Here is a 17,695-nt window from a genome sequence, read left to right as displayed (position 1 = left end):
TCATGAGTCCCCATCATATAGCCATAGAGCTGAGAGGAAACATGGAATATAAAGGGACACATTAGCATGTAAAGGCTAGCACCTGCCCATCTGCAGATGAAAGGTCACAAAGAGATATTTGCAACGAGGAACAGCAAGTTGTGACCACTCTCCAGATCTGTACCCGTCAAACAGAGGTTGACACCTGTGACAGGTACATTCTGATTTCCACATGCCTTGTGCAAAATCAGATGTGCTCACAACAGCATGGCAGCCAAATGTCAAATGCTTCACCTCTCAGTATGGAGACATTCAGAAACCCTGGCTAGAAAAGGCACTCAGATTCACCTTTTGAAGTGCACACCTTGCAGGAGGCCAGACTAGGAGAGGGTTCTGTTAAACCTTGTCTAACAACAGGTATGAGGAGTCATGCGTGCTGACACTCCTTGTCTCCAGCGCTCCTCACTCTGGCACCTCTCTGACCTGGCCCCGTTCAGTGGAGAGGTTGAGGCTGAGACTGTTGCAGGGACAGGGAGGATCTCTTTGTTCCCTTGTTGTTCCAGGTGGGGCTTAGTGAGAGGAAGGAGGGTGCATAATTTCAGAGCAGGAAATGAAGTGGTGTGCGATATGCACTGGGCCTACAAACTCAGGCTGGAAATCTGACAAATTAGATTGTTCTTTGGGGTTCAGGAGCTTTCACAAGAGAGAATGTTGAGAAAAAAATCACATTTCTAGAACCTTTAAAAGCAGAATCTAGGTCACGGAAGACAGTGCTGGTTTAGGTAGGAACTTCAGATAGACCCTTGGGAAGCAGGCTTTCCTAGGACCTAGAGCTGCTCCTGAAGGGAGGGAAAGTGCTTTCACCCCCTTGGATGTGACCCGGGGCCATTAGGAATACTCCCAAATCACTTTAGCCATGAAAACTGTGGGGACGATATCTAACTTCAGAAAGCTGATGTTTTTCTCCTGAGGTAGATCTGTGCACGTTTTCTTGTGACCTTCCTTTCGACCAAGAGCGAGTATTAGATGTCTCCTGGAAGAGACTAGACTGAGGCTTCTGAAACTGAAATGCTGACTGCTCTCTAAGAAAGACAAGCAGTGCACTTAGGAGACAGCATTGCCCTGACTTCCTGAAGAACTGCTTTCGTTGAAATGTTCTGAAGCATAAGGGCTGATTTACGAAATGACTCTATGTAGTGTACCCTTAGTCTAGTATTAAAAGGATGTTGGAAATAGTGTTATTTTATATGGTGTTTTTTTTTTTTTAATTTGCAGACATAGTGAATTTCAAATTAATTTTCCCTCGCTCTCTACCTCCTTCCATCTTTCTCTCCCTTCCTTCCTTTCTCCCCACTCTCTCCTTCCCCCCACTGCTCTCCTCTGTCCCTCTCACCCTTTTTTAGATCAGTGCTAGAAAGCTCAGAACCCCAGATCTGTGGCCTAACAAACATAAAAGCATGTATCATTAGGGCATACATTTTTTTTTTTTTTGGCTTTATTTTTGACCCCTTTTGTTATCCATGGAGTTTTACAGAACCTAGATAGCCAGCTTCTCTCCTTTCTGGAAGAAGGCTGTTATGAACACCCAAATTAGTAAATGAGATTTCTCACCCAGACATTGAGCCTGAGACATAGGCTTTTCATAGTCAGCTCTGGGAACTAGGCTGGAGCAAAACATAAAACTTCGGTGAACTTAAAGTAGAAAGCCAAAGGCCTGATTTATGTATGGTAAGCTGAGAGGCTAGGCCTGGCGTGAATCTGACCCACTGATCTGGAAATGCTCATTTTTTCATTAAGTGATTGAAAGAGCGTAGACCTTGATGTCAGAAAGGGTTTCTGGGACTGCCACTTATTACATGAACTTCAGCAAGTCACCAAACCTTGCCGAGGCTTCAGTTTCCTCATCAGTAATATGGGAATAGTATGTCCATGGTTATTATGAGTATTAAATTAAAGAGTCTTTATGCTACCTGACATGTTGGTTCCTCATCCCCTTTTCTCTTCCACGAGGTTGAGATCGATGTGTTTGGAACTGTTCTGCTTTTACAAATCTCCGGGAAGATGTGGATGTTCATGCCTTCCTTTGAAACCATCCTGGCACCCTGGGGACTTGTCCGGAAATTCAACTCGTGTTCAAGCCTGTTTAAGGGGCTTTTGCTTTCATCTTCAGGGGCCAAATGCCAGTGGCTGCTTTTAATGAAACCAAATCCTTCCTAGTTCTGTGTGATTTGGGGATTTGCTTTCCCAACCTGGAAAGCAGTCAGATACATTCTGTTTTCTTTATTTTCCAAGTGACCCCAGAGCACTTTGTGATTCTAAAACTGACCTACTGGGAGAAACAAAATAAACTCTTCCATTACATCTTCTTTTTCTCTGAACATATTTGGAGTGATCTGACTTTATACTCCACCATCAAGCTTGCTGGCCCAGAGTGATAAGAACTAACATAAGTACATTTATCCATTACATTTCTGGAAGGCTCTGCAGTGTGTCCTGGACAAACTGATACCTCTTCAGTCTTTGGTGGTCAGGAGCCAAACATGGACAAAATCAGTAAAATCACAGGAAAAGCCAACCAAACAAAAATAGTAAGTCTTTTAGTCCTCAGAGGATATATCTCCCACTTCTATTCCTCATCAATAAATTATAATCTCTTCACTTCAGAAACTGGATGTCAGGATAGCACAGTAAGTTCTTAATTTGGTGCTTTCCTGTAGATGATTTTGTGGAGAAGGTTTTATAATGAGAATACAGGGAGGTTTGTATATCGATCTAACTTCACATGATTCTTTTTCCTCTCTACTTTTCTCTCTGGGCCTCTGCAGCTGAGAGGTCTCTGCCTGGCCTCAGGGGAGAGGGCCATTGTCTGTGATCATCCCCCCACACACCCTGGGCATTTCAGTTTGGCCACAAGTAATTCGGGCCCTACTTTTTCCTGCTGCACCTGGAGCCGCTGTCTCTCCCATTTGTGGCATTTACTTCCACAAGGCCAACTGTCTGGTTAAGGACCTTGTGGGCAGGGTTCCATGGCTGAAACTCCAGCCTGGGTTTGACTCCTCCTCTTACTAGCTGGGTAACTTTGGGCAAATTGCTCAGCTGCTCTGTGGTACAGTTTTCTTGTTCATAAGTAGGGATAATAAAAGCATCTGCTCGAGTTGTTCTGAGGACTGAATGAAGTAATGCAGGCTTAGCGTATTGCTGGCATATTTCAAGGACAATGTATTGACCATTACCATTGTTATTGCTATGTCGGTTTGGCCATGAGCATTCAGTGGATGGACTGTTTTCCTCAGTGAGGATAGGCATTAGGATGGACTCATCCTAATGCCTATCCTCTGAGAGCTTCAAAATTAACAAAATCTTGGAAAATATTCTTAGCTTTTCACATTCCCCAGAAGGTATATAAAATCTTCAAGGACAAGATAGGTGGATAAAAGTGTCATCCTAAGGGCAGGAGTCTGCTTCATCTGTACCCAACTTGTACCAATGTGATCAGTCAATCCTGGTCCCCTGCGCTTAACTATGTGGCCACTCGTCTTGTCTCTTTCCAATCCGTGCTACATGCAGTGCCGTGCTCATCTGAAGTCTTGCTTTAGCTTTGCCATTTGCCCTTCAGAACCTCTCACTATTCCGTAAGACCCTCTGCTTTCTGTCTTTAACCTTCTTTCCACTTCTGTCTCCCATTGCTCCCCTGCAGCCAAAATGGTCTACCTTGTTCATCCCTACTTCTGTCCTTTGCTCTTACTATTTTTCTCACCTGGAAGGCCTAGCTAGTCCTAGGGATCTAAGTCATACACATTCATTAAGTTCCACTTCTTTTAGGAAGCCTGCCCTGACTACTCTAGGTCATTGTTTTCTTTTTTTTCCCTTGAGCGGTCATAGTCACTCGCAATCATGCCTTTGGTGCTGTCTGGGCTCATTCTACATTCATGAGCTCAGATCACAGATGTACCTTTCTCAATGTATAACTATCCTATTACATTTTCCCTTTTGACTCAAACCTCTCTCTCCTCCTTTCCTCCTACCTCTTTTTCACTGGCACCGTGGCCTCATAATTCCCAGAGAAGATAGAAGAAATTAGTTGCATCTCTTCCGCTCTACCTGCTTATCTGCACTTTTAGCTATATTCTATCTTCCCTCCTACTGGGCCGTGAGTCCCTGCTTCTACAAAGGCCAGCCCTTCCTTCTGTGCTCCACATCTCATCTCTGGCTTTCTCAAGAATTGCGTCATTGATTTCTCCCTCTTAATGGAGTCCTTCTGATCAGGCTTGCAAACATATTCTTGAAACCTACCTCTTAAACCAGTATCTGCATCTTGAAGTTACTTCTTTCTCCAATTTCTCTTTTCTCTTTCTCAACCAATCAAGGAAAATCTGTCCATAAACACTGTTTATACTGCCTTACTGCACCTTTTCTCTTCTACTCACCTTAGTTTGGCTCTAGGGTCACTATTAAACCCAAACTGCTCTTCTCAACTTTACTGCTGATCTTAATATTGAATCTCTGTCATCATCTTACTTATTTTTTTTAGAAAATATTCCAAACAATAGACCATACCCTCCCTTTTGAACATTTCTTCTCTTGGTTTCCATGACACCTCATCTTCTTGATTTTTCTCCATTCTGATTATTGTCCACTTCTTCCTGAAATTTCTTGCTGGCTGAATCTTCTCTGATGGGAATGTTAGAGCACACCAGGGTTACGTCTCTTCCCAATCTATACTCCTTTCCTGGGGGATTACATCTAAGCAGACAGATTTAATTACAATTTATATGCTGATTGCTACGAAACTTATATCTCTAATTTTAAACTCTACCTTTATTCTGGGCTCTTCTCTTTGATGACCAAATTGGCATCTCCACTTGGCTAAGAGGCACCTCAAACCTAACTGCCAGCTCTACCTCTCAAGCCAATCTGAATCAGTCCATTTCTCTTTATCTTCACTGCTACCACCTGGTGTGTACCATCATCATCTCTCTCCTGTACTACAGCAGTGGTCTCCTAACCGGTTTTCTGCTTCCATCTTTGTCCCCTATTATCCATTCTCCACACAGCACCTAGAGTTATATTTCAAAAATGTAAATCAGATCTCTTGTCTCCCCAGCTTCCCACCATACTCTTACTACCAGGCCCAGGGAGGTCTGGCTTCTGCATGCTCCAAGCCCCTTTACATGCTCTGTTTCCTCTGCATACCCTGCTATTGCTCCTATAGCCAGCTTGCTGCTCCTTTAAGCTCATTGCCAAGGGTGGTCTGCTGTGAGGACTTTACACTTGTCATGTCCTCTACTGCAAATGCTCTTCCTCTGGGTCCAGATACAGATTGCTTCTTTGTCACTGTTTTTGACTTCTTTGTCTCCTCTGTTGAGAAGGGGCGTCATTTTTTATGTTACCCTATTTTGATTTTTGTTATAGCGTGTTATCACTCCCTGATAACTTTCTTGCTTGTTACTTTGTCTGTTTACTGTCCTCCCCCACCAGAAAGAGAGATCTTTATCTTGTTTACCACTGTGTCCCTATTACCTGGCACATAGATGGTGCTCAATACATATTTTTGAATGAAGAAATGCTGACTACATATTCTATATTTCTGGTTTTTCCAATAGTTAGGGCTTAGAATGAAGAATTGCCCTTTGAGAGCTAAGCTTTTGACATGGATCAGGGCAGGGATGTGGGAAGTCTCCTCCAAAAAGAGATTGGTTTTCAGACCAAGACTTGGCTCTAAGGGACTAAATGTTTTAATACAACTAAAGAATGCATCAGTGAGAAAGAGAATTGGCCAGCCCCCAGAAACATGGAAAAAAGAAAGTCCTTAAAGCAAATGCTGGTTTTGCTCTGGCAAGCACTGACTTGCCACTGGAATATGCATCTTCCTACTATGAGATCAGAATAGTTAGCTAGATGTGATTAAATATTCAGTTAATCAGTCTCCTCTTCTGTAGTCTATGTATACTACCTCACCTTGTAATTATGTTTGGCCTTCCCTGTAGGCCCACCTGTGTGGGTGGGTTGTGCTGGTCACAAGTACTTTAAGTATCCAGTCCTTGGGACAGTTATTGCTCAGTGTGAATTACTAAAATGGCATCCCCTTTAGTATATCAGCCTGGTGAGCCTTGGTATAATGTGTGTCTTCCTCTGCATGATAGATTTGTCTTTTGGGTGCTTAAAAAATCTGGCCTCTAAGCCTTCATGACTGGGTTTTGGTATATTCACCCAGAGTGAGGGCCCTTCTGGAAAACTATTGGGAAACAGCCTATTAACCTTTCCCTGGGAAGATTACATTCATGTTTTATCAATTCTCTTCTTTCTGTCCTTTCAAGTCAGTTATTCCACAATATATTTGAATCCTACTGTGTGCTTGGTTCTTTCTTAGGCCCTGTTATACAACTATAAACCCTGATACAGTTTCTGTGGCCTTGGAATTTAGAGCCCAGTGGGAAAGCAAACTACAAATTACCTTGTTTCAGATAGTGGTAAGTGCTATGAAAAATGTAAATGGGGCAATGTGATTGGGGTGTGGGATGCATAACAATATTAGTTTCTGGAGTCACAGAAGGCCTCTTTGAGGAGGTGACTTTGGACTTAACCTTGAATGGAGGCCATGGGAAAGGAGCCGTTGGAAAATCATGGGCAGGAGTTCTACATCTTGCTTCCCTAACTAGAATGCTAGATTTCAGTTGGAGATTGTGTGGAAGGGATGGTGTGGGTCATATGGTCAGGACTGGGATACTGCCTGCTATGGACTGAATTGTGTTCCCCCGCTCCCCACCCCAAATTCATATATTGAAGTCCTCACCTTCAATTTCTCAGAAGGTGACTATATTTGGAAATAGGGTCTTTAAAGAAATAACTAAGTTAGTTAAAATGAAGTTATTAGGGTTGGCTCTAATCTAATAGATGGTGTCCTTATAAGAGAATAGGACGCAGACGTGCACAGAGAGGGCACCATGTGAAAACACAGGGAGAAGACAGCCATCTACGAGCCGAGAACTGAGGCCTCAGAAGAAACTAACTCTGCCAATACCTAGATCTTGGACATCTAGCCTCTAGAACTGTGAGGAAATAAATTTTTGTTATTTAAACCACCAAATAATCATATTTTGTTACGGCAGCCCTAGAAAACTAATGTGCTGTCAAGAGAGGAAAGTATTTGAAATTGGGACAGTCTTGGAAAATTCAAAACAAATGATCACTAGCCAGCTCAGGCCAGTCCTTCAGAGGCTCATTTCTAGACCTGAATATGGCAGCGACATGGTTATTGCAACCTCCCCTTCCCTATAGGACCACTGGCTTCGTTCCTGCTGACATGAAGCATTTGTGAGGCAGCAACCGCCTTTGCTAGTCAGCATCCTTCCCAGGATTTGAACTACTGATCTTACCATTATGAATGAGTCAGATTATAGACAAGCATTCTTACTTACATGCCCAGACTGTCCATGTATAATTAACGGTGAGTTACAATAATGATGATGATATGAAGTACTCAAGGGCCTTTGGAGTTTGAGGCCTGTAAAAATATAACATTATTATTATTGTTATTACTATAATCAGGTGCTGATACCTGGATAAAAATCTATTTCTCACTAGTGTAATAACACATGACCATAAAAGTACCTAAAAATCTTTATTTTTTCCCCCTTTAGAAATATTGCCATCAAGTCATTATCATAATAACTAAAGCACCTTAAAAATTCTGTCTCGAATCCACATGGAGGTGTATACTGTCTTTTTTACTATGCATGTTCTCACTGGCTCTTATTTAATGGCTTATGAGGACTGGGCCTTTGGCACTGTGTCTTGGAGACAAGACATGGGGAACATCTATTTTGGAAAAAGGAAATCATCTATAAAATATAATCAGCCTATAATGGCACAGCTACCTACAATGAGCAAGTTTCAGAAGTGGAATTCAGGCCATGCATCCTGAACCTGGAGAGCATGTTCTATGAATAAGAAGAATTTTATTAGCTGAAAATGTAGTAAAATTCTAAGCCAATTTGAAGGGCGTTTGTAACAGGTGAGGCAGATGTTCTAAGTGATCATGAATTATTTGGAAGCTCTCTCCGTAGGGAAAAAGAGAAGAGCTAAAACCATGGGACATTTTTCTTTTTTTCCCCTCCATCTCTTGTTTTTCTTTCTGCCATTTTAACTGTATTTTCAAAAGGCTTAAAAGGAATTTAGAAGTAAAATTGCTCAATAAACACCATTAAATCTGCTTCCTCCCAGGTTGGGGAAACTGAGGTAAATGGGCTGCCTAACTCAATGAAACAGAACTGCCCTCCTTTCCTTCCTCCCTTCTCATCTCTCTTTTTTAGCCCTATTAGACTTTGCTCACAAGCCAAAGAAAGAACAGAATAAAGCAGATTGCAGAGGAATCTTTTGGAGTTTAAAGCAGATTCTGAGGAAGTGTGGTAATTCTGAGAAATCTTAATTAATGTCTCACTGGTGATTTCAGTACCTGGGGGCTTATGAAGAGAGTGAAGCCAGAAACAGAGGAGTTTATTTATAAGAGTCTCCGAGAGCTGCACAGATAGTCTGGTTGGAGACAGACTACTCACTCAAATATCCACATGAAGACAGCAGAGTTGGTGAGGACTCTTAGTCCAGAAAACAGATCAGAGTGTGTGGTCAAACCTTTTTGAAAGCTCCTTTCATTTCTTTGGTCTTCAGTTCTCACCTATAAAATAGGCTTAACACGAATATTATATATGTACAATTAAATCAACAAGAAGCAAACCTATATCCTGTCCTAAAATATTTCCCCAAACTGAACCTGAAAACCTGAAAACTAACTAAATTAACTGGTTGAGAGAACACATTTTCAACTGGTCATTTAACATCATAGAGAACCTAAGAATCCAAATGTTTGAAGTTGCAATTTTTTTCCCACAAACTGATTAGTAGGTAGACATATAAGCTTTGGCTCCAGACCTTTGAGCGCCTTGTTGCCCCAAGTCTAAACTCTGCTTCTGGTTTTCAAGGGTCTCCATCAACTGGCCTTACCCTCCCTCTCTAACTGAATTTCTCAGCACTCCCTAATATTCACCTTTAACTTGAATCAGGCTGGTGTTTTTTCCCCATGTCCTCCTCATTCCCCTCTCTGTGCTGTTCTTGTTGTTTGCTTTCCCTGAGCTGAGCACAGTATCCTTAACAGTGTCCCTAACCATTAGTGAGTTCATATCTTGAGTACGAGGCAGTAGGTATCAGATGTTTGCAATTTTCTGTGGTGGACAAGTGGTGGGTAGGATACAGAGGACTTAGGCAGATTCATTTTCTTTTTTGACCCCCTATGACTTTTTCTATCTAGAAGAAGCAGAATGAGAGATGGACACTCATTCAACACCAAGATAAGTTGGTAAATGCTGTGGTGATGTATCTCGTATGTTACCATTTTCTGTTCCTCCTTAAGCTCCCCAGTATTCCTGAGGCTCCCAGCGGTCTCCCGTGTGTGCACACCCAAGTCTGGTCAGCTAGCCTAGGATCTGCTCCTATTTCTCTCCTCCTGGTTCTGTCATGGCTGCTGGGTGGGCTTTGCCCTATGGGCTCTGCTGCCCTTGCTACTGGGCGCTCCCCCTCTGTAGATGACCTCCCCACTCCTGCCTCCTTTGGCCGCAAATGCTACTTCAACCGTAGCCTCCTGTGGTACAAATCCCACATAATATATGGTGGTAGAGGAACCCAAGGCAGTTGTCTCCACCATCTTACAGAGATTTAGAAGGAAACAGAGCTATTAGATTTTACTCACAGACATCTCTCTCCCAGGGAATCAATGTTCTATACTTAGTCGTCAAAAAAGGCTTATTGAAGCAGGGAAGGTAGATGGTGGGACAAAGAAGTGGCCACTTGAATACTGGAAAATGCAAGGGTTTTGGAGTCAACTGACTGTGGATCACTTTGGAGTCCTGACCATTAGGTGATCTTGGGTTAGTTAATATGTCTTTTCAATGTCCCTACCTAGGAAGTGTACATAATAATATCTAACACATAAATCTAATGGGGAAATTTAATAGGATAATATATGAGCAGTGTTGGGAACATAGTAAACACTAGACTACTTAAAAAAATCAATAAAAATGAACAGAAACAGAATCCAAAAATGCCACAATGTGCAATAGAACTAAGAACAGCAACCGTATATTTCCCTTTCTCAAAAAAGTCGCCTGTGTCTGTAAAACAAACCCTAGACAGTTTTGATTTATTCAGAACTCAATCTTGTTCCCATATGTTGCACAGGGAAATTCTTTCTTTCACTTTTCCACTCAGTATTGAGTAATCCCATCAGATTCCACCAAGCCTCATACTCCTTTTGGGAAAGCTGACCTGGAGGTGAGAAGGAAAACAAGCACCCCCCGCTATTGCTGCGGAGACATTCATGGCCCACTCAGGGAGCACCAGTTGTTTCTGTCTCAGGTCTCTGAACAAAAAAAATAATCAGATCTTCTCCTCGAACCCACGTTTGTGGGAGGGGACGGTGAGGCGTGGGTAGACGTTGTAGGAACCACCCCAGGTCTCAATGCCTTGATGGTCCCCATGAGCTTATTTGGTATCAGATTTTTTAACTCTTGTGTACTGAATGCTAATGTTTGAAATGGAACTGAAGGGACCTGCAGTAAAATGCAACTCCATTCTGGAATCTGGGATTCTGGGGTGGGCCTTTCTTGTCTATTTGGGGACTTGTTCTTAGCCAGTCCTTCTTCCTCTTGTTGCTTCATAACCCTCATGAGACTGGGACTCCAGTTGTCCCAGAGCACCTGTCTGCACTAAAGACCCATGACAAGCTAATTCAGACCGAAGAGTTCATGATTTAATATTTTACTCCTTCCATTTCAACAAATGTTTGTCAGATCTCTATGTTACTCAGGCTGGGTGCTGGAGATATAAATATAAAAATAAGCGGGAGGTTCTGACACTGTTGTCCAAGAGTCTAGTGAGAAAAAATAGTCATATGTAAATAATTTCAAAAAAAGTGTGTGTGTTTGTGTGCATACTTTGTGTGCTCTTAAAGAAAAAAAGCATTAACTTTGCCCAAAGGTCTTTTAGATGACCTAGGGAGAAGTTACAATGTGTGCCAACTAGAACTGAATCTCCAAGGGTGGAACCCCAAGGGGCCCTGCAGGCAGAGGCTAGGATGCCTCTCAAGTCCTGTGCCGGAGCCCTGGGCCCTTTGGCAAGTACAGTGTGTCTCCATTATAAACTAAGCCCTTAAAAGCCAGTGCCTGCCTGTCTGCTCCCTCACTATGAGGGAGGAGAAAGATTCCTGAGGATTCAAAGTCACCTCCATAGGCAGGCGAGGAGCCATCTGCTGCTGCTGCGGCTGCACCCACATTAACTCTTTTGGCTTCTGCAATGTTGTTGAGGGCTGGCCATCGAAGAACTCTGGCAGCAAGTCAGGACGCCTGCGTTCTAGGTAGGCTCTGTGCCTACTTTGGAAAGGGATGTAACCTTTCAGAGCCTTAGTTTCCTGTTTTTGAGTTGGATAACTCCTACCCTAATAGCTATGCAGATCAAAATGAGATTATAAATGTGAAAGCAAATGGAAAAACAACACTAGTGCCCTACAATAAAGTTTTATTAATAATTAATCAAAAAGTATTTATCGAGTTTCTGTGCTATACTCAGAATTTGGCTAGGTGCTAAATGAAGCCCATTAGTCCAGTAGATTTCTAATAACCAAGAATAAGGGTGATAACTTACATGAGGATAGGCATTGCTGTATTGCAGATGCTCAGTAGATGTCTGTGAATCAAATAAAGCTCCATGACCACGGTTGAAGAAAACTCTGTGGATGACTCAACAGCTAATGTGGTGGATGCCTCCACTTTCCTTTCTAGCCTCTTGTGTTGTTGCTGCTGCTGCTTCTGATTTTGCCTGCAAGTTAAAGTAGAGGGGACTTCTTTATCCAGGGACCCCACATTTGTCAACTCGATTCCTTAAAAGTTCAGTCACATGATTTAGATGCAGGCTTGGAATTCCTGTTACAAAAAGGCAGGGTAATGAGCCACCCTGAGTGTAGACTGTGCACATGCTATCACCTGGGGTGGTGTTACAAACACAGAAGGTGGAGCTTTTCTTTCCACACAGAACTTATGATGTCTTTGGGAAAACAAGCTATGTGCATTCTAATTTCTACTAGTGATGAGTAGAAAGCTATGTAACATTAGTAATAAAATATGAAAAGAAGATTAAGAGGTACAAACTTCCAAGTATAAAATAAATAAGTCACAGGGATGTAATGTACAGTATTTAACATGTAAAGCACACAGTGAATTGTGTGTGTGTTATGTTTGTATGGAAATGCAGTACATCAAGCAAACCTGTTTTGTGCAATACGATCAACATCACCATGAAACATATTTTTCTCTGTGATAATTAATTTTGTGTCAACTTGGCTAGGCCACGGAGCTCAGATTGTTGGTCAAACATTATTCTAGATATTTCTGTAGATATTTCTGTGAAGGTGTATATATATATATATATATATATATATATATATTAGATCAGATTAACATTTAAATCAGTAGCCTTTGAATAAAGCATATTAGTCTCCATATTGTGGGAGAGCATCATCCAATCAGTTGAAAGCCTTAATAGGAAAAGACTGGTCTCCCCTGAGGAAGAGAGGGGATTCTGCCAGCAGGTTCCGTTTAGACTTGAGCTGAAAGAACAGCTCTTCCCTGGGTCTTCAGCCTGCTGTCCTACCCTGCTGATTTTGGACTTGTCAGCCTCTACATTTCCTTAAAATAAATCTTTATATATCTCTATCTCTATACATACATAGCCATATGTGTGTGTGTTGTATCTATATACATCCTATTGGTTCTGTTTTTCTGGAAAACCCTGTCTTGTACTGTCCTGAGAATACCCAATTCAATAAAATAATCTAGAGTCCCTTATGATAAGTGGTCACATCTCTTCATGTAGGGTGAGGGCCCTTTGTGGGTCGCACGTTTGTGGTGGGGTTGGGAGTGAGTGGAATTTCCAGACCCATCTTCTCTCCTTCTTGGTCATTTTCTCTGCCCTCTGACTGGCTGCTGTAATTGACCCCTTCGGGGTTAGTGTATGGGAGGAAAGGAGGGAACAGAACATAAAAAGTCTTGGTGGGAACTGCACTGTTGTAAGCCAGTTTCAGAATCTCTGGGCCTGGCTGATATTTCAGCTGATTCTTTCCCTTGTGGGTGCTTTCACGGGGATGCCAGAGGCTGCACACCCTGTGGCTAGACTGGCCCCTGACATGGGTGATGCCTTTCCTTTGGCCGACTGTTTTCCACTAAGCACCTGTTGTCCAGGGATCCAGTTCACACATGACCCCAGTCTTCTTAGGCAGGACTTAAAATGGTTCTAGGCTGGCTCTATCTTCTGTGGGGTCTCCATATGCTTAAAAACATACAGTGACAGAGAATTGATCTTGTGCCAGGTACTACTTTAAGCACTTTACATATATTAACTCATTTAATTCTCACAACAATTTTGTATGGTAAATACTTTTATTATCTCTTTCACAGAAGAAGAAAATGAGCCTCAGAGAAGTTCAGCAACTTACTCAAGGCTGCACAGCTGCTCAGTGTCAGAGCTTCAGACCTGGGCAGTCTGGCTCTGGAGTGTGTGCTTTTAAGGCAGGCACCAGGCTCCGTGGGAAGTGCAGGGGTACTCTTTGTCCTGCCACGTGCCCTCCTTGGTAGAAGCAGCTCCTTGGCCTGCCTCTTGTTTTCTAGATTTCCTGATATCCACTCTGTGTATAAACAACAGAGGACTTGTATCAGCTAGCCAAGTGATCCCTTTCTCCCACTCCTTACCCCAATACTAGGTTTGAGTTGGGGGGGGGGTAGGTGGAATTCCCTGTTTTCTTCTAAAGGAAGAAGTTTTCACAAAATATTTTCTTTCTCTCTAGTCTTCCATATTCTTCAAGTGGTAAAGGACTAAAGAGTCATGAAACTAATTAGAAAATTCTGCATAGGGCGGTCTAGTACCTAATTTGGATTTTCCTATTCCTGGTATTTTGGTATCTCTGTTGCAGCTGCAATTTTTATATCTTTCTCTATATACATATGCATATTATATATATGGAATGACTATGATGTATCTAATTAAGTACAAATGATAAGCAGTACTGCACACGAATGACTATGATTGGTCTGAGGCAATCCACTATTTTTTTTTTTTCATACTTTGTTTTACTTTGTTACTGGTTCCATTACTGTTATCTTTATCCTCTTTTTCATTTCACACAAGCTTACATATTTTAAAGCTCAAAGCCATGGGCATTAATCATTTATTTCTGTTCACTTCCAAGATGTTTCCCTCATGGCTCTTTTCTCTTGCTCCCAGATTTTCCCGGGGGCAAGGTGGAATCTCCGGGTTCAAGGTCCTTGCCTTTGCATAAGGGTCTGGGGTGTTGTAGGTCTTCTATTCCCAATCCCCAGTGCTGACCCACACTGAGCATGGAACCCATGAAAAAATGGGTAGCTTTCTTAGTCCACATATCTACTTTTGGTACCCACCAAACTCATATCTACCTTCTCTACAAACACTGCTCCACCACTTTGGCCTAGGCATGTGTATAGTGATGGCATAGTTCGCCTTCAGGAGAGGAAGGACACTAGAAACAGGCTGAGGCTATTTGGGCAGGACATTTTGGGGTCTAGGGTGCATGTGGAGAAGGATAGGCCAGAAGAGGTAGAGAGCTGGGCCTTGAAGCATGGGTTCTTGGGCTTGGAACTCTTGCCCTTTCAGGGCAGTAGGAATTGTTGGTGTTATCTCCTTACGCCTGCACTGCCCTCCGCATCATTGTGCTGCCCTAAATTTACCCCAAGGTGATACCATCCCTATAGATTTAGTTAGTTACAGCCTCAGCAGGGTGAGCTAGAAAAATAGCCTAGGAATCCAGCTTTTTCAGGTTGGAACTCTCTGCATACTACCTATGGAAAGCTGTGATAGAAAGAAGAGAGGCAGAAAATTAAATGGTGGCTATAGAGATTTCCATATGGTGAGTGTGATTATTTATTTATTATTTTAAAAATGGTTTCATCAAGTGAGTTGAGCTCATGGAAAATTATTCAGTCACAAGACAGCCCTGGAAAAATCTATCTTGGCCATGGTGGGCCTTCCAGTTTAAAAAGACTTTATTCATATGTCTAGACAGGTTACCTTGAAGTTAAATATCTTACTTCACAAGAACCAAGCTCTCAATCTATTTACATTTTTTTTTTATTAACCCAAATATATCCTAAGGCTCAAAAGATTGGGGTAGGGGGAGGTCAACATTATTTTAAAGTGATCAAGAGGCCTGAGATCATAAAAATCACAAGTCAGTGTCTTTGGCTGGAAAATGCCTGGATTGTGCTAGAGTCTGACTCCTGCTGAATCTCTTAATGTGAAATGTGTGATAGAAGCATTCCATCTCAGATTTCCTTGGCCACTCATTTTCCTCTTCACTCTCTATCCCTAGTTTGTCTCTCCATCTAGATTTCCATTAAAGCTGAAATGATTAATGAGGCTTTTTGAGTATATAAATGCATTTGCATGTTGGCATCAGCAGAAAAGGTTGGACTGAAGTGTCTCCTATGTGGCGCTTATAAGGGTGAAAAAAACAGCTTAAGACTCCCTTTGGAAGGAAGGCAGTGAGGACCACATGGTACCAGAGGGAGCATCATTTACCATTTGCAAGGGGCATGCCTCCCAGCACTAATGCAGGGGTTTTGGCTTTAATCATAAACTTCGAGTGGTAGAGAACTGTGTCTGTGGCTATCGCCATGTTGATTATTACCAATTCTGAGACCAGTGCTAATAGGCTTAAATATGGATGAACGTGTGTGTGTGTGTGTGTGTGTGTGTGTGTGTGTAGTTTATAAAGAAAATAAGCTATACTTTATACAATAGATATTTCATATATGACTTAATTCTTTAAATAAAAATAAATATTTCAAATGCTCAGTGAGCTTGAGCTTTCTTTTTTCTTTTTTTCTTGAACTAAATTTGACTTACAATATTATATCAGTTTTAGATGTACAACGCAGTGACTTTCATTTAAATACCTTACAAATGATCACGATGTTAAGTTTAGTAACCATCTGTCACCATACAAAGTTGTTATCACCTTATTGACTGTTTTCCCTATGCTGTACATTACATCCCTGTGACTTATTTATTTTATACCTGGAAGTTTGTAACTCTTAATCTCCTTTACCTAATTTACCTGTTCCATTGCCATTCTCCCCTGTGGCAACCAACAGTTTGTTCTCTCTATCTATGAGTCTATCTCTGTTTTGTGTGTCAATTGTTTTGCATTTTCAATTCCACATATAAGTGAAATCATATGGTATGTGTCTTTCTCTGTTTAACTTACTTCACTTAGCATAATATCCTCTAGGTCCATCTGTATTGTCACAGATTACAAGAATTCATTCTGAGCTTGCTTTTCCTTTTCTTTTTTAATTTAAAATTTTTTGGAGAAAATATTTTTAATAAATAGAAAAATATTGCTTATTTATAGAAGGAAACATCTATTATTATTATAAGGATATAAATGATAAGAAATTATCAATAAATTCATTACAATTCAATTCAAAATATCAACTAGATTTTCTATGAAACTCATCAACATTATATACCAAAAATAAAATAGAAGGATTGAATTAACATTGTACAGAAAAGCAGGGAAAATATATCTTAATAGGTTTCAAGTTTTATTTTTATATATATGTATATTTAAATTTTTATTACAATATAACTAACATACAGTATTGTATCAGTTTCAGGTGTACACCATAGTTATTCAACATTTATGTGTCTAACAGTTTGCTTTTTCAAAGAATTCTTTTTTTCCTTAAATTTATATAAAAAAAATACTGCCTATAGTTAGATTTCTTTCTGTCACCACATATTTGATCCATTTTACACCATCTACCTTCCCCCTCCCTACCCCGGTAACTACTAGTCTATTTTTCCTGTCCATGAGTCTCTGTTTGTCCTGTTCATTTGTTGCTTTTAGGTTTATATTGCACATATAAGTGATATAGCAAATTCCTTATTCATTTTTTTAAAAATACATGTTTTTGACTATTTTTTTAAGTATGTCATGCCTCCTCTCTAGTATTCTAGTTTACCTCCATGCAATTTATTACATATACTACATACATTTTGTGGTTAAAATGAAAATGTAGTCATGAAACCATGTTTTAACCTTGACCTCAGTTTCGATTTCTCAAGTGTGTTTGCATGAAAAAACTAAGTAATGAGTCCTTATGTTAAGTGTAGAACCACTACCTTTTTTGATGGTCAAATCCATGTGCGTCAATGGAGAGGCAGTCTTTTTGAAGAGAAAGGAGAGTGAGCTTTGGATTCAGAGCTTTGGGTTAAATTCCGGTTTCTCCATGTGTTCTTTGGCCTTGGGTGAATTGCTCAGCCTCACTGAGCCTTGGGTTCTTTAGCTTCAAAATGGGACTAATCAGGTTCCTGTTACTTCATTGAAGACACCATAATAAGGGCCTCTGTAAGGTAGTAAGGCAGATAGCCGTGAAAAGGGGTTGTCCTGTATGTTACTGTTGGGAGAGTTTGGGCTTCCAGCTTCCACGGTTATCCTTAGATGGTTTGAGAAGGAAATGAGCATCTTTCACTGTACTCAGCTGCAGGTGGCCCATCATGCCCTTTCCTTTTAAAAGGAAAGTCATCATTCTAGAGGGGTAGTATTACCTAACCTGTTGTAGGAGAACCAGTAAATGAA

General features: G+C 41.1%; 1 long non-coding RNA gene across 7 annotated transcripts in view; it reads left to right on the top strand.

The window, feature by feature from the left end:
• The window catches only part of LOC107502447, a 607,862-nt gene that overhangs the window by 138,268 nt on the left and 451,899 nt on the right, over window positions 1-17,695 (top strand). For 4 of the 7 annotated variants that reach the window (XR_004952151.1, XR_004952150.1, XR_004952148.1 and 1 more), the window contains exon 5: window positions 6,350-6,449. The exons of the other annotated variants lie outside the window; for them this stretch is intronic. This is a non-coding gene — a long non-coding RNA (uncharacterized LOC107502447). The remainder of the gene's footprint in view (window positions 1-6,349; window positions 6,450-17,695) is intronic. 7 annotated transcript variants of the gene reach the window in all.

Source organism: Rousettus aegyptiacus, unplaced genomic scaffold (genome assembly GCF_014176215.1).
Source record: "Rousettus aegyptiacus isolate mRouAeg1 unplaced genomic scaffold, mRouAeg1.p scaffold_m13_p_7, whole genome shotgun sequence".
NCBI lineage: Eukaryota > Metazoa > Chordata > Mammalia > Chiroptera > Pteropodidae > Rousettus > Rousettus aegyptiacus.
This window is presented reverse-complemented; position numbering and strand designations above follow the sequence as displayed.